The 18989-nt window shown below is 41.2% G+C and overlaps 1 protein-coding gene across 7 annotated transcripts in view; it reads left to right on the forward strand.

Annotated features, from left to right (window-relative positions):
- Nucleotides 1-18989, forward strand: part of LOC105213043 (uncharacterized) — a 131732-nt gene that overhangs the window by 34113 nt on the left and 78630 nt on the right. The window lies entirely within an intron of this gene.

Here is an 18989-nt window from a genome sequence, read left to right on the forward strand (position 1 = left end):
AAGCAAAACAATTGTTGGCCAAACTGGCAGGTCAAAGGAATTAACTCTGGAATTAAGTGGGTAGAGTGAACAGAGCAAAATGCTCTGGACGTAAAAACAAAGTTTGCCTGATTAAAAATCATACTAAAAGTGGCACAGAAAAACGAAAAAAAATAGAAAAGTTCGAGTAGCTACGTATGTCGGCAGAGCTGGGAAAGCCAGGCAGTTCGATTGGAAGTTAAAGCTTAATATAAATACTAAAGAGGCAATGAAGCATTAACGAAGCATTAAACAGCACAAAGTGCTTGCAATGGATAAACTTTTGTAATTACTAAATTGCCAAGCGTCCAACTCGGCTCTAAGCTTCTCTCAAACTGAGTTCACTTAATGTTATGCACAGTTAAAAGCCGTGCATAGCTGATAAAACGTCATCAATTAACAACAAATGATTAAAAACGATTCTGCTATTCTTTCTACAAAGATTTCAACCCACTTGAATGACCTCCAAGCGGGCTCTTCAAAAGAATATTTATCATACCTAGATGTGCTTGTATCAGCCATCATGTTCATGATCGCCCAGTTAATTAACTTGCATTTACTCCCATCGCAAAAATAATTGAGATCAGAAATATTTTTTAAATATGCTCTTAAACACCACGCTCATAACCAAAATTAAACTTTTATTGTAAAACATTTTCGTGGGTAAAAGCGATTGATGTTGCCACCTAAAATGTATAATCATATAACGCTCTTCCCACAAGGCTCCGCCATAAGCCCCTACTGTAGTTGTTTCATTTTCGTTCCGATTTATTTATGTGATGCGCTCAGTCTTCCACTCTCCGAAACTGCCCGTCGTTTTATGCAAATTCTTGATTTAGTACTGACAGCGCAATTCGCTTTTGGTTCATCGACTTTCTCAGCGTCATGTCCCCGACCGACTCTCCTCCTCCTTCCAACCATTTCACTATTTTGACGGACTGTAAGAGGCAGCGCAGCGGCAGCTTACAACTTGCAAGTCACAATATACTTAATTAAACACTTAAATCATAAAATTATCGCACATTAAGGCGAGCTGCCTGCAGGGCCAAAGACAACGCCTCGCTTCACTGCGTATGCTCTTAAGCAGTGGTTTGCAAAAATAATATAAACCAAAAAAGAAGAAACAGAAACAAAAAAGCGCGAAGCAATAACAAATATCATTAAAAGCACAATTTCCACAAGAAGGCGCTAGTTAAACTGCAAAAACAAGCACGCCCAGGAGCCGAGGGTTGGCGGGGCGCCCTACCCGGTTTGTAGCCGCCCACAAAGTCCGCCCATGACTTCTTCGTTGAAAATTGCAACTTTGTGACTTCTGCGGTTGCCCGTCCGGCTATCCTTCTATGGCTGCAATGACAACAGCAGCAGTTGAAAGCATTTGTGTCGCGGACAGTGGAGCTGCCAACATAAACTACTTTTCATTGCCGACTGACACTTTTTGCGGTTTGCCCAATTGTAATGAGCGTGCGGCTGGGGAATGTTAAATATTTTGATGGCTACTTCAAAACTACAATAGAATTTGGTTGCTGCAATTCACGCTCTCAGCGCCGTCTACTTTGCTCATTTAATTCCTAAAGTCCATCTTCCTCGGAGGGTCCCGTAATGCACTTTCGGCTTAGTTAATTGAAAAGAAACATTTCAACTTCAAGCAGAGCACTTAGACAACTTGCAACTTTATGCATTTGCTTACAAATTCGATATAACGGTATATAAACTCATTGCTGAAGTACTTTGTCCATGTTCCAAGCGAGCTGGTATTCTCAAAAGCGTTAAAGAGGTCTCAAAAGTAAAGATGTCACGCATAATTCACTTTCCTTGGGTTTTTAGCAATTTGGTCCTCAAGGCCTATGAACCCTCGCATGAGTACTCGCAGCAATCCCTGCACAGCCCTTGGATTTGAAGCTGATCTGCCCTGCTATAACAAACGCAATATATCTGCTCATAAATGTGAGCGAGCAAATGCATAAAAACATTTATTTATAATAATAAAATTTATGAATTATTCCAATTCCATGAATTGTGGCATAAAATCACATTTCAGCAAATAGTTACGCAAAGTTGAGCGGAAAGTTCGCCACATGCTCGCATGTGCCAATAACTGTTGGAGTCGAGATAATAAATCTGAACACCGATTCGATAATGTCTACCTTTTAGCAGCTGTGTTTTCATGCCATTTGATGTGCGATATACGATACGATGATACGGTCAGGGGTGACGAGTTATGACCTGAAACTGGGACACCGTGCATCCATCATAGCGGAATCCATTAGCAATTCAATGCCAATATTTTATGGCATATGATTGAATGTCCTGACGCTTCCTTTGTTATGCATTTACATGTTTAGTATCTATGGCACTTCTACTGTCTATATGAATGTTTGAATTGATGTGCAATCACATAAAAATATAATAAATATAACGATGCCAGCATTGACTGACTGAAATCAAAACGCTCACTCTAAGTGCTCATTTCAATGCTGAACTCACTTATACTTAAACAAAAATACATACAACACAGAAGTTCACGCATGAATTATTTGAGCGCTTATGTTTGAGTTGTAAAAATAGTAAAGCACCGCTCTAAACTCTTTATTCGGAAAATTCTAATTGAAGACACCTGATTTTCCACCCGTTCCCCGCGCGCCTACGTCTATGCTTATGCGAATGCATGCAACAACCTTGACAGCGGTGCAAATCAATGCCAGGACTTTCAATCATAGCTAATGCACTCACTCTTTCAGAATATTTTTATTTTGGAATGGGAGAGTGGGCAATCCCGGAGGGAGGCCTTTGTGCGCCCTTGAATGTTTGAATGTCAAGCGAGTTGCAGCGCAGTTGAGGCGCAAGCCACTGGTGAATTCCGCAAAAGCACTTAAGAGCATAATTTACTTACGTCTCTTCACGCCATCGTCTTTACACACACGGACATTTCAACGCGTGTTTATATGGCTGTTTGCAGAATTTGAAATTGTTCGATTCGTTCTTCTCTGCACAGGTACAGGGTTCCTTTTAAAAAATCTCGCATTCTAAATGCGCAAATTCAAAGTTTGCGGTCTTCATTTTAATTAGCATAAACAAGTTGATTGCTGCGCTTGGCGCATGGCAGAGCTTAGCACCGCGTAGCACTGCAGCATGGCAGATGTGGCTAATGCCTAACTTTATGGAAATCATTTCGATGTGGAACACACAAAGGCCCCAGCGGTTTGTTAATAATTACTTTATTATCCCTTTGCCGCTCGTTACCGGCTTGACAATATTCGCGCTGTGGCGGTGTATCATTTCTGTAATTGTTGCAATTATTGTTCTGTTTACGTGTTTTTAATTGCATTGTTGTTGTTGTTGCGCCATTTATTTTCCCATTCTGGACGCGACCCCCCACCCCCCCATTCTTCTCCAATACCACGGCGTCATGCACATGTACGAGCCCTTATCTGCGTTTGCATGGGTGTGTGTGCGTGTGTGTGTGGCGTTTGTTGTTGTTGTTGGTTGTGTGCATTGCTCATTCGACCAATAAGCTGAAAATCGCAATAAACAAAGCGCAAGCGGAAACGGAAATAATTATTGTGAAACAAAAGCGACAGGAATCGCCTAAGCGAATATTTCATTTCGATAAATACCGATATTACCATTACAATACCGTTATGTAGATGCGTGCGCCTGTAACGGTCAAAACTAAATGTTTCCTTCATTTTACCATTGTTGTTGTTGTTTTCGTTTCATTCTGTTATTAGCTATTATTACCGTTGCTACCGTTGCTACCGTCGCTCTTTCGTAAGAAATGTAAATGACGGTGCGGCAAACATATTACTATTTGTTTTTGCAGCAACTGATAAAGAAGTTAAAAACACACAAACCCAGATATAGATTTATTGTACAATGACAGGAAGTTGCGCAAATACACAGTATGGCTATTGTACTTCCGCTCCCTTCGGCATTCGACAATTGTTAGTGATTGCTAAATAGCAAATCGAGTGAAGGGGGGTTTCATGTTGAAACCTATTGCAGAATAAAATCAAAAATAAGTCAAAATGAGCTCTTCACTTTACCCCCAACTAGATATAAACCATGTAAAAGTTATATCCTCCTGTTCTCAAAAATTGATTGTCATCTCGGGGATCCCGAACCTCATTGGAACATACTTAATAGTCGATATATTATATAATTTACTCAAATAGAAAGCAGGGTACCCCAGGCTAACATCATAATCGCGTTCTACATAACTTGTGGAAAGTGTTGACCTCTAATATTATATTGAAGTGTACATATACTCTAATGTTGTTATGATTTTTTACCAGCTTGTTGAGCCACTGGACAACTTACGCAATTCTTTTCAAATGGAGGAAGCTTAAAATTGATTCAATATTGTCGACTTGTTAAAATCGCTCTTTCTGACCCCTGTAGATTGATTTCATCACCCACTGATCTCCAAGAAAATATTCAAAGCTCCAAGCTGGCACGCTTTAGTTATATGGGGATGCCGATGTTTTTCTTCATAATCAGATAAAAAATTTTGCATTGGAACCGATTGCAACATTGTTATGATAATTTATTTCCATACAGTTTCAAATATATTTATGCATACATACGAGTATAAATACAATTCCCAACATTTCTTTTCGTTGTATTTAATTTATGTGCATATCTAATGCTTGTACATTTGAAATGGTTCTCCAAACGAAAAATCCCGATACTTTTTCATACAGCTGTCAATAATGGTGGCTTTGTGCTTAATATGTGAATAAAGCAAAGAAACAAAAACAATAATAATAAGTTTGATAACAATGGAGTCGCTAATGCCCATAGTTATTAGTGGTGACTCCCATAGAGAGCACTCTGCAGCACGTGTGTGAGTTTATAGCCGCCCATCGTGGAAATATACATAATGACAATAGGTAGCCAAACAATAATCGTCGGCAAAATGAAAGAACTAAAAAAACGGCGAAAAAAGCGAAAATAATGGTAAATACTCTTGCATTAAAAGCTAATGGAAAAAGTTTGTCTCACTCACCGCTGAGTGGTCTTCAATTGTCCCACCCACAGATGTTAATAGGTGTGTGTGTTCTGTGCGTAATATTGGTACCAGGTAGTCAGTCATATTCTATTTTTCATGTCAGTAATGTTTTATGAAATTTTATTCCTAAAAATCCAGAAAGCTTTTCGCATTGTTTCACTCAAATGCACCAGATATATCACTTTCTGTGTAATTTTTTAAGGAGAAAATTAGTTTAGAGTAGACTCATGTTAGAACCTTTAATTGGGGTCTTCCACAATCGACAATAAACTCGAGTCTCGTGCCTCATTTCCCACTACTTTCTTCAATGCAAATAATAATTTCCCACAGCGATGGAAGCACATCCCATTTATTATTTTCCGATAACTGCACTCCACTGCTAGGCAACGCTAGCACATTCGACATCCCACATTCCTGTATATGTAGCACAGAGCAAACAATTCATTATTTGTGCACTGCCCTAGCCAACGGCATGCGGACTAACCAATGTATCGACAGCAACTTACTTAGCCGCTATAACAGCGTTCACGCCCCCGCCCCTGCCTGCGATGGGCTGTTAAGGATAATGGCAAAATAATGTGTCTACGTTACATAAATTTTGCATTTTTTCCACAACTTTTTCTGCAGTTTTTTCACCTCGCGTCGTTATTATTTCTTTACCTCTCTCCTTTCGCACGCCGCCGCTTGCCCGCCTCACGCCGGGGCATTTTCCTGTCGGTAGCGGCGTTATTATGGCTATTTAAGAAAATTGTTATTGCTACATTGCATACACTTAGCAATAAATATGTTACAAACCCCCACACACACCCCATCCGCCCGCAATGTACCTGTGGATGCCACCGCTCCGCTCGGTGTGTGTGTTTGCATGCCTGTGCAACGAAATTGTTCATCTGCGGCACGTTCTACCTACTATACTGCAAATTCATTTCGATTTTAGTTTGCTTCGGTGGCCAATAATAGCCACTCAGCCCTACTCAGTCGGGTACTTGCTTACGGAGATAACAGCCAGTCAAACCGACAAGTAGTTTGCCGTTCGGTGGCATCGAACCGGAGCACGGCCAATCTCTAGGACCCAACCATACACATCATATTTGATAACACACTGCAAACTACAGTTGCACACACAACAGCAGCATTCGTACATGTGGCGAATGAGAAGCTAAGCTGGTACCGGTGCGGCTCCGCTGCGTCTGAAGTTGCTCCATCGACACGAAATTTGCTTAGAATCTGGCTGCCTTATTCGGTTTTCATTGCTCTCATCATTCAGTTCATCTCCGCCGTTAGCCACCTCTCCCACAAGTGGTTATTGCGCAAATAAGAAATGAATTACCAATTAACTAAGTTAGCCCACACCAGCAGCGCTTTCTTTACTACCGTAATGGAACGAAATGGAACCCCCAAACCCAGAAGTCCCATTCAGCCGTGTAATGTTTCAGGAGAAATGTGATACGGCTGGTCCTCAAGTTGACCCTCATGATGCCGACCCCAGATAATGTTCTGAAACCAGTGTTTCACAGTTTTTTTTAGCAAAGCTTTTCACCTAGTTGATCATTTGATATACTCATTACGCATTACTTCTACAATTAACTCCTTATTCATTGCAAGGTTTTTAGCATGTTCCACAAAAGTATTGAATTCCTCCCGACGACATCGTAAAACCAATGGCAACATATCAGTATGAAATTTAAATTATCAAGTCACTGACCCCACTATGATGATGTTGACTTTCGTTATTGTACTCGGGAGTGGAAAAGGTGATGCGCGAAGTGCTTTCCTAGTGGGAAGTCCAATTCGACTGCGGCATGTGCGTGCCTCCTGTGCATTAGTCATGCTTATGCAATTTTCAATAATTTTCCGTTCAGCCAATTACGATATTTATTTCGGCAAATGTTTGCCTTATACTTACAGTTCGCTGCTTTTTATTGGTTGGTTGGTAATTTCGAAACTTTTTTAATTTGCTCAGTTTCCATTGAGCCGGGCGTTATTAGCTTTTTTCTCTTAATTAATTGTTGCACTGAGGATGTTTGCATTACATATATAAGCACACAAAACACACAGGTATGGGCAAGTGGTAGCCATTAAAATAATTGACCGTCAAGATAACTAAATGCACCCCTTGTGTGGTTTGATGATGAAGTAAATTTGCAGCATAAAAGCATGATTTCTAAATATTCTGTTTGTAAATAAACAATATGTTTAAGAACATTTTAATTAATAAGACATTTGGATGCTGCTTTTAGGAAGAAGAACTTCTTCAGATTTCTCTGAAAAAGTTTCTCTTCAAAGCATAAAAATTCATGAGAAAAGCTCGTGATGATATTTATATTGACTAGTGGCGTATGTGTAACTTCATTCATGCAAGTACCCCTCAAAATAGTCTTGCACAACATCATCCCTCTTCTACGTCTTCAACTCCGTTAAAACTCATCTGAGCCACCGATTCCAGCTTGCAAACTTTAGAAATTATTATCCAACATTTAAGACTACAGACTTTGGGATATTAAATATCTTTATATAACTATGTTGTTGTTATACACCGTATCCTACTCAAATCTGCGTAATCAGATAAAGAACAAAAATGTGTCAAGGCTGAATCAAATCCTATCTAATTTCGTACGCGTATAAGGTGTCACACGAGCTTTCCTCTTACACTTAACTACATAATCCCAAAACTGAAAGACATTATTCCGAGAAGGTTTCACTTTGAATGTTAGCATTGAAGATAACAATTTCTTTGGTTCTTGCTTTAAGTAAATATAACGGTTCATCTCGTTGTCATACATATCTATTGCTCTTGCTTCCATGCCCCTACTTCAGCAAATTGATAGCCGCTCTATAAAACCTCAAAGTGTCAGCAATTCACTCAAAAGTACACAACAATAACAATAATGGAGTGTGTGAGCAAAATCAGCTATCAAGAAACCGCATTCAATTACCACCAGCCCATTAAATTTTTTTCATGTTAACTGCTTATCACACGTGCGCTCACGCACATTCACACATACTCAGCCGATTTGCGTCACGAATTTCAGCACCTTTGCGACCCGCTGCAGAGCATCATGTTCCCTGTGGTACATAATCGCAATTACTTTTTATAATGCATTTAATTACACATTGTAACGGAGCAAGTGTGTGTGAGCATCCATATATATATAATTACGCAATCATATTTGTATCTAAAGCGCTTGAGTTCTAAAAATTAACTACGAGCGCATCCACATTCGGCTTTCTCTACCGGCAGATACCGGAGTTAATTAAATGTAACCGTGCGGAGCGAATGAACACAAAAGTGGGCGGGTGGGCAAGACCTCAAGGTTATGAGTCGTTAAACCCGAATATTACAAATGGGGGTTTAGCGCACCGAGGAAGCGCTCCTTATTCTTGACACAGATATTTAATACCTTAAGGATATATTTCACATAGACAAAGAACATCGAATGACAGCACCAATTTGTGGCAGAGAGCACTCACATTTGGTGGCACGTACACTCATTCATAAGTGCGTGTATGGGTGTGAACCTTTTTGAACCACCATCGATGCGCCGATCTCCGGGGCACACATGCAGCCGGTAGGGCTCCGAATTATTGTTATTTGCGTGCACCAGCTGCAACAGTTGCGAAATCGTGCAATCGATTCCGATTAAAGCGCCGCCTAATGCCGCTATGCCGCTATGCCGCTTGTGTGCGCATATAGTGGCATAAACGCAAAATAATGCAGGCATTTCCACACCGCAGCCAACCCAATTATCTATTTCTATTATTGCCGATGCAATTGACGCCGGCAGCGGCAGTAGAATCAGCGGGTTGCGCGACTGATTCGGGATGGGTGGGGCGGTGTATGAAGTGGAGCGGTCGCAATTGTTGCGGTTGCTTCATCGGCTGTCAACTAAGCGACGCTAATATATGTATGAATGTATATTGGACTATAGTTTGTTGTTGTTGTTGTGTACTTGCCACAACCATACAGCGCATTTAGCCGTAATGACGCGAAACAAAGCAATCAAATCGAATCGAATCGAATTTGCAAGGCGTCTATTATGAGGTGATTAACCAAAGGTAACCACAAGTACCGCCGCGCAACACCAATAACAACAACAACAATATGCACATTATACTATTAAAGTTGATCAACTTTGCGAATGGCAAGAAAAAACAATGAGAAGCGACTGTGGCAAATAGTTTAGCTCTGCGCTGCAGTAATTAATGGAATAATAATGGCAAAATATGAGAAAAAAGTCAATCGAATTATTCGAAAAAGTATGGCATCTCCATCAAGTGCGACAAACCAGTTATGGCACTAATACATTTGAGATTTACCGTTATGTATTCTAAATTATGCACTTCACCACACCAAACTGAAGTCAATTGAAATCAGCATAAATTGTAATTTCACAGAAATAAAAACAACAACACAAATGAAGCGGAGGCATCTATATATTAACCCATCAGCCACACTTACACACACACAAGCATACAAACATACACACATACATACTTACGTGTGGGAGTGTGTGTGTGTGGTGTCGCTCAAGCAATAATAACAAAATTAATTGTGTGATAGTAAACAGCATAACCCACAATAATAGCAATAACAACGTAAACGGTGTGCTTGCCACAAAGGCAACATCAAAACATGCAATAACAACAAACATACAGCCATACACACATTTGTACTCACCTGAATTCCTACGCCAATCGGCATAACTAAACACCAACACAACAACAACAGCTGCCATTGGACAGCAAGAGTAACAAAAACATTACACCATACAACAATAGCAATGCCATTGGCATTTGTGCCCGGAGTGAGTTGAGCATTTGAGCAAAATTAGTGCGGCAGCTCATTACTAATGGCCAACGGCCGACGAACCGCTTAGGTGGTCGGTGGCTAAGCACACAAAATAGCAACGCTGCACAAATGACCGCTGGTAAATTATCCTAATTATAAACATAAATAATTGAGTGATTTTCTGCAAGATTAATTCGGGCTATCACATATAATGAATGAATTTCCAACGTTATGTAGCCAAGTGGAACAACAAATACAACAACAACTGCAACAAATACAACAATAACGAAAATGAAGACTAAAGTAATGACAAAAATTGTATTCGACTGGCTGCGGTCGGTCGAATTTCTCCGGCCGGTGTGTGTGGCAGTCAACGAAGGCAGGAAGCCGCCAACTTGTGCGTTGATAAATGAATGAATGAATGAATGTGCGAGTACACACGGAACTATTTCTACTGCTCACGACAAGGCTGCTTGTGTACTCGTGTGTTGCGTACCTCATTCCGATCTGAGGATTTTATCTCGCAATTTATTAATAGATTTTCCCGAAATGTTATCCTTATAAATGAGAGGGATTTTGTCTTCAAACCCTATTTTGTTTTTACTTGATTTATCACGATTATAGTGAAGCTTTGAAGTTTGAGTTCATTGCTTTTCAAAGTTTGGAGACTTGACCATTGAAGGAATTACAACCACTCAGGCCCTGAACTTTTAATTTAAAACACGACCAGCTCCAAGTCCACACAGCCGCACAGCCAACGAGAACAGCGAAATCAAATGAAACACAAAAGCGAAAAATTCCAAACAAATATAACAAAGAACGAGAGAAATCACTTGTCGCAATTGTCCAATTTGTAGTCATCAAATATTGAAAGGTTGCAGTTGTAAAAACCGTTTCCTGCTGACCAAGTGTTTGAACAGATATCACACAATTATGTTTGTTTGTAGATTTGCGCTTTCAGCACTTTTTCGGCGCTCGCATTTTCAGGCATCTTCTTACGTCTTCAGCCCCGTTTCGGGCACCGCCACCAGCAGTCTCAGCCGTCGCTGCGGGGAGGGCGTATTTGGCGCCGCTTGACAGGAATCTGCCACTGGTGCTGATTTGCTGGCTTGGCTCTCGGCAGCTCGTGCAACGGTAAATATTAATTTCATGCCATGGAATTTTAAATTTTACATTTCTTATGCTCTTTGCGGCATCAACCCACCTTCATGCGCGCAGCACACAGTCAAAATATCCTTCGTTACCGCTCTCACAAAGATTCAATTTGAATTCACCGTTACCGGTAGAAAAATTTACATTTCATCACAGATCCAGCGACACATCCAGAATGCTGACACATATTACGTCGAAAGGTAGTCTGTCTAAGTAAACGATTTGTTCACCGTCCAAGCGCAGAGAGGACAGAGAGGACCTGTCTGTCACAACCGAGCTTTTCTTTTCTCATTCTTCGATTAAAAATTGTTGGAATTGATTGTGGAAAATAATTGTCCCTAAACTCATTTCGCAGAAGGAATGCTAATAACTTTATTAGACATCTTGAAAAGTTGGTCCGTTCAAATTTTGAGACAAACTGCATCGAAACAACCAATTTGTCTTCGCTGATAAATAAATGCATTTCATTTTTAAGATTCGATCCAAAATTCTGAAAAATCTTGATTGCTTTTATTTACATTCAATTAGTTGAGAGATGCACCTGCATAACGGCGTACACGATTACTGAAATTTTTTTTTCGACTTTTGCATTCAATTTCAGTAGAGCTTGCAATAAGAATCAGAAACAAGAAAGTCATAAATTTATACGATATTTTTACTACTAGATTGTTTGAACCGCGAACACATACATGCATATCAGCCGTGTTATCAGATTCCATATTATACATGGAGAATGAAAGCAACATTTTCTGATCTTTCGAGTTGTAGATCGTCTATTTACTTTAATATTACTTTTTTTGTCAGATAAATGCATAGGCTTGAACCTAGTTTATTTTCCAGAATTCTGATAGTAAGAACTTAGCACATGACAGCGTCGATACTAAATAAAGCCAATCAGTCAATATTCATATACAGATCATTAGTATTAGAAAGTCAATAAAATGAAAGCAGTTGTCTTGAACAGAAGCATGCGAATATCCCATGTAATTAGTTTACTTGGCTACTTAGCTATTTCTCAGTTCGCTGCTGTGGTCCCAGTGACCGCAAATTGCTGCGGCGTGAATCATTCAGTTTTCAATTTCCCCAAAATCGATGCAAGCGACTGTCACGAACACATTGGCTGCGAACAGGGGAGCCAATGAACACAACAACACAACGGCGCTGTCAGATTTGGCAGATTTCCCTGTGCCGGACGGCAAGAACCGCATCCACGGCACCTGCAGCTGTGTTTTTGGTATTGTTGTCGACGGCAATGCGCTGTGATTTGGATAAACAAAGGGAGATGGTGATCAAAACAAATGGGTAAAGAACAAAACCAAAAACAAAACAGGTGCGAGCAGAGCGCCTGCAGCACTTACTCATCCATTAGGTTAAGTGACAATTTGCTGGCGTGAAAACTGAAAGCGTAACAACATAAACATTAGACGCCGTTAAAGTTGTTATTGTTGCTGCCAGCAAGTTATCATCCGTTTGTTGTACTTGCAGTTTGCTGGTAACACGCTGCAAAGTGATTTGTAAGCACATGCAGCGCATTCGCCAAAGTGTTGCTGTTGCCTTCGTACGCATTAAGTTGCCGCACGGAGAGACAAGGAAGACGTCAGCAGCAAGCTCCTGTGAAACCGTGGAAAGCAAGGAGAAAGAAATATTGCGAACAGTTGAAGCAACATTCGCCTTCACATTGACATTCTGGGTGCTTTTGTGATCGGCAACATGCGCTTGGCTACTTGCAACAAAGTGCGTTCAAAAAGGTGATATATTTTTTCGTCACCGCACGAAAGTCACACGAACGATGCAAATGGAAGCAAACCAACGACAACAACATAGGAACTATTTTTTCTATCTGGGGACGGCATTCAACCTGACGCCAACCGACCGTCCGACCAAAGGGAAAAGTTGCACTAAAAGCAGCAGTTAAGCTATCAGCATAGTTAGAGCGTTCATTGCGGAAAATCCCTCCACTTGCTCACGCTGGAAATCCACCAGAAGGGACGACAATTTATGAGTGCACTTTGTGTTATCCGCACGAAAATGCCAGCAACGCGGTGTGTAGCTTGCGCTGCGCGTGTGGCACGAACAGCAAAGTCCCAGATTGCATTGTGAAGTGAAGTTAACCACGCAATGGCCGACCGAGCTACTAAACGACCGGCCATTCACACTTTGTCACAGCATTTCTCCGCGTCTGCCGTCATTTTTTGGAACACCGGCTGCGCTAGCTCGTAGTGGCAAAGGCGCCCATTATCGTTTAATACACTCAGTGTTGGAGTCATTGGCGCTCCGTCGGTGTGAAGCACCGAACTCGACTTAAAAGCCGAACATTTTTTATAAATAAGTTGAACAGCCACCAAGAAAGGAAGAAAGATGAGAAAGCCGCGTTGCAGTCTATTTCGTGTGGAGCCGCAGAATTGTGTCATGCGTGACCTCTTCACAGTATTATTTTCTTCCTTCTTTTTGAGGGTGATAAGTGCAGAAGCAAGAGTGATTAGAGGAGCTTAGAAATACATAACAATTGTTTTGTTTTACTCCATCCCTGTTTGGTGAACATACGATCAGTCACGCATAGCAGGTTCCTGAAGAGTGCTTCGATTGTAGCAAAATTACCAAAGCTTTAGACACAGAGCTTGGGTGGAAGAGCGATTGTTTGGCACATCTCTAAAATCAAATTAGAAGCAGAAAGCAATTACGATTATTTTCCAATTCACATAGCTAATACTCGAACGTAAGTCCGCTCGCTTATACCCCTTCAAGCCCATACCACGTGGCTGCCACCGTTTAATGAATGCAGACGCAGGGGGACGTGTTTCGCGTGCTTTATGTAATGACAATGTCATAGTCATCAAATAGAATTCATTGTGTCCATTTTCGCAGCAAACACGTTTTGCAAATATTTGCCAAATGGCAGGAAATTTCGCTGTTGCCAAGTGTACACACACAGCAAGTCGAACCGCGACAAAGGAGGTCAGCGGCGAAGTAGTACTCTGGCGCTAACTAGATGTCACACGCGCTGGGCGCATGAGAAGAATCTCTAAGCGCGGAGGAACCCGCTTCGTGTCTGACGTTACGGTATCTGTTCCGCTGACGCTGAACGTTCGGCAGCTGTTCTTATGGTTCGCGCGAGATTGGCTTTTGATTTGCTCCATTCACTGACTTCAGCCAGCTGCTGCAAACGTCCAAAGCATTGCAGGTTGCCAGCGGAAGCAAACAAAGACACCGAGTGAACCAGAAATGCTCTGTCGTAATGCGAGCCAAGTAGCAAAGCCAAGCACACAAAGAAGTGGATGTGGTATGTTGGGTGCACCTCCATGGGCCACATGTTGTTGTTGCCACAGTGAGCGCATGTAATTATTTTTTTGTTTACAAAAGTTGGTCCAGCTGCAGTCGCTTCTTCTCACACAGCGTCTTGCCGCTTGCTAATATCACCAACACATGCACCTTATGAATAGTACACTCAAACAGTAGTACCCGTAAGTGAATCGCTTTTGCTTCATTATTTTCATTTTCGTTTTCTTTGCTCTTTTTTCTCTTTCTTCTTTTGTTGGCAAACGAAGAATGCTGCAATTTTCGCGTCCGCATAAAAGTTTCTTTAACGCGTGTACTTGCCACTTGCCACAGCCGCAACATGATACTCCTCTGCGCAACACTAACGTGAATGACAGCCACGCCAGCGGAGAACGGCAGTGGCGCCGCCGTGTTGGGCGCTATTTTCCACTTTTCACTTACATATTTGTTTGTGTTTGCGCGCTGAAGCGTGCCCATGTAAATTGAGTTGTACACTTACTCTGAGGCAACAATTCTCGATTCCCCACAACAAAGCTGGGTGATTTGGCCATATATATATGTATCCACACATGTACTCGTACAAGAAGGCATAGAGGTATTTGCACGCAGGGCTTTCAACATCGCATTCGAGAGGTTTAAAGTTTCTCTTTCGACTATGATCGGGCCGTTCGAAGGGCTCAAACCTAAGTACTTAAAGGTTCGAAGTCCATGGTAAATTGTTCGTTTGGATCCCTTACACTTTTTAGCTTTTCAATATTTCCCAACTAGATTCTACTCATCTTTAGGAGTCATTCGAAAACGTTGTCCAAGAGCCAATTTTTGCTGGTTTTTCCTTTAAATCGAGAGCTATAAGAATATGTCCACTTCAACCGAGGCCAATATCCATTACAATTTCGTAAATGAATAATCGTAAACATACACAAGTGCTTGGTCAGATTAACACCTTTCATAACTTTGTACTCAGAAGCAATAAATTGGGAATATTCTGTCGTTTTGCTTCCCTTATGAGCCATAATAGTTGTAAGTTTAGAAAAACGTGCTCAAGAGTTAAAGATAACGATGGCACAACGCTATTCCCTCACAATACGACAGAGCGACACAACCAACAACAACAATGTCGTTACACAACTGGCAGACCAACGATAGCCACGGTAGCTGTGTCCATGTCTCCAACAACACATCGTTAGTCACACATACAGCGATCGCCCTGCACCTGCAGCGAGCGCGTGGCAACATGTAATCAGTGTGTTGCACGTTCTACCGCAACTTTACAATTTTCTACCCAGTGACCTGGTTATAAATTATGTTATGAGCCCGGCTGCATTATTTTCCTAGCCATGACGGGTTTCGGATTTTCACGCATTTGCTGTGGTTGCTGCAAACCTATCCACAATTACAAACGCACACACGACGCCTTATTGCACTGCCGTGCCACAATGCATTGGCCACCATATCCGATCCGCTCGCCTGCCTCCGCCAGTGGCCCTCCACAGTTCTGCCTTTATTTTGTGATGTTTCACTTTTTCGCCGCGTCCAAGTCGATTTTTTATTACCCGTAATGCGGAGGAAAGCTAAGGCAAAAAGAGAGCTGGAATTAAGAATGTGGCAGAAAGCAGCAGGTGCTACATGCAGCCAGTGAATGTGCAACACACACGCTGACGGTGGCTTGTGAATGAGACACAGCGATTACTCTTGCAACATTAGGGGGGAAGCTCCACATAGATTTCCCGACGAGTGTGCGATGTGTATTGGACTAAAAGCCACAAAGCGGCAAAAATTACGACAATAGCTACATTAACAGCACCAAGTACAACAATAATAACAATGCCACATCCAAGCGGGGAAACGAAACGCATGTACTACTTAAAAAAGTGGCCATAATAAAGTTCGGCGAGGCAAGTTCAAGCGACACTGCTTTCAAGGAGTATCTTTTGCGGCATTTTTAGCCATTGTCAGACATAAGCAGCTGTAGAAGCGTGCAACAGCCAATGCTCGCCTCAAGTACCATTATGCTGGGAGCCACACAGCCGTTGTCAACATCAACACCATCAAAAAAAATCACTTCGGGCTCGTTTATACCCTGCGCATGTATTCGCGTCTGCAATCAGATCGCCTAATATCCGGTGAGCTGTATGGTTTCAAAACTTTCACTTATTAGCATCGAAATTTTCATATTAGTCTCGTTGGTTACACTTGTCTGAGGTGTCCTAGACACTCAGGCAAATGAATGGTACAAATTAGACATTGCTGCTCGGCGGATAATGACCACCATTAGATTTGCATGGTGCGTTGGGTGTAAAGCATCATAGGATTCAAGCCCGCAGGACGCCCAGAGCGCATTACCCGCCTCATTCAATACAGTAGTGAAGCCCGCTTTGTAAGCTCTTTCTGCAAGAATTTTTCCACTATTTTACCTTTTCTCTTGGAATTTTTCTATGAGAAAATATCATAGCCTCGCAAAACCAACTAAACCACTTCGAGTATGGCCACAGCGATGCGCTCTTTTTGCATTGCTTTGCACCGCTTTAAGGAATTTCGCTTTGAACTGGTAGTCAGTCAGTGGCGGCAGCGTTATTAAGAATGTATAAGTATTCAAAAGACTAATTCGTTCGGCTGCATGTCTTTAAAGCAAGTGCTGTTGAAAATCAACGCTTCCAGACCACAATTATTTCAGTGCGATTTCGATTGCTCACAAAATGGTGTTGAATAACCGAAATCCAAACCAACAGCTGTCAATTATCTCGCTCACAGCCATACATATGCACATAGGTATGTATATACGGAGACAACTGCTTTTAAATTCGCAAGAAACTATTTAATCGGGTTTTTTTCGCAGCATAGACTATAACACTGTGATTTGACTCAAAAGTGAAGATTCAAAATGTTCATGCAGCATTACAGGTGCTACCCCTAAAAATGTGCTAATTCATATATACAAACATATGTACACACGCCTGTATATATATACATATATATAATCTAAGCTAGAATAATATTGACAGTGACACTTCGTAAAGTCGCCATAATAAATATCACCGCCGCCGAATATGACAGCGCAAGTTGCTTGGCATTGATGCACACGCGATTGCATTCGAAAATAAATCGAAAATGGCATAGCCAACTTGCCAAAAATGGATTATATCAAATAGACAACAAGCAAACCAAATTATCCACAAGCAACCTGCACACATGGCATATGCACATTGCACTCATCCATAAGCGAATATATGTGTGTGTAGTATCCCCAAACAGCAACTATAGAACTGAAGTGGCAATGAAAAATACACAAAAGAGACGCGAATATGTGGCACATTTGCCGCAGCAGTGGTTGCAATAAAAATAACAGCACAGATAACAGGAATTATCCCAACATTAACAGCTATTTAATTGCAGCAGACACATTCACAGTCACATGCAACATTACCAGCCACCAGCGTGTTGCCAGCCGAAAGCCAGCAACAAGCGACTAGCCGGTGGTCACTCAGCGAACGTACGTACATATGTACATGAATAGTTATGTAAGTAGTGTTGCGGTAATCAGGGGGGAAAAGTGGAATGGGCAAGGGAGTAATGCTCACGTCAATTCAGCGCTGCCGAATTGATGCGAAGGTATAGACATATATATACATATATGCAACATATTCACATATTCACTTCTAAATGTTTGTATGTACATATTTGAAGCAACTCGAAAATAAAAATTCGAAAAATATTTGTTGTTGCATTGTTGCTTTGACAACCAATGTGTACTTACCTAAACATATACATACGTATATTTATGTGCGGATGTATGCAGCGAACGTCTCAAAAGCGCGGCTAATTGTTGCTCATGCTCTAGCAACATGTTGCTCTACTTGAGCGTATAAAAAGAATTCCACGAATTAATTTAGCGAAAAAATGGCGAAAGAGAGAAGAAATTATGAATTTTTGCGCATTTATTTTCCAAATGAGCTGTCGTGAGATATTTAAGAGCTGTGTATTCCACCTGTGGGGCGGGAGACGTAATCAAAACAAGCAAAGCACACTGAGTGAATGAATGTATGTATTATATATGTATCTACCATGTCTTCGCAAACATAAATATTATACACTGTGAGAATGCAGAGGCTACATAATAGAATAGTGGGAATACGGGATTTCCACTCCGGGGGCTGGGGTTCAAACAATTACCATATTAAGAAAAACTATAACCCGCATTAAACCACCAGCAGCTAGGTATCTAGCTAAAGTTGTTAGTCCCTATTAGACTCAGCCATTTAATTGTCCTGTTCCGAGGTTGATCAGGCGTCCGACACTGGGAATTTTGCTTCTGAACTTATTAAAAAACTTACCCCAACATAGTTTTCTGCTCCCAGTACACAACGGCTATGAGAATACCTGAATTACAAACTAAAATATACATATGTATTCAACTCTGAAAAAAATTGACTATCCGTTTCGAACTCCCAGAGAATTTCAGAGCCATGCGCTCACTCATTCATCATTTACCAGCGATTGACAATGTTGTTTAATTTTCCATTTTCAAATTTCTTTAATTCACAAATTCGCACATTTTTTGATGTTCCGTGTACTAACTCACCTTCAAATCGGTGAGTAGATAAAATGCAGCTACATCGTTTCGCAGATATCTGCTGAAACGCATGTGTGTGTGTGTGCAGATTATTTGCTTGAAAGCTTTAATTGTAGCTACGAAAAGGCGCTGTCGACGCCATAAAATGCGAACAACGGCAAAAAGTCCAAGCAACA

The sequence above is a fragment of the Zeugodacus cucurbitae genome, chromosome 4 (genome assembly GCF_028554725.1).
Source record: "Zeugodacus cucurbitae isolate PBARC_wt_2022May chromosome 4, idZeuCucr1.2, whole genome shotgun sequence".
Lineage (NCBI taxonomy): Eukaryota > Metazoa > Arthropoda > Insecta > Diptera > Tephritidae > Zeugodacus > Zeugodacus cucurbitae.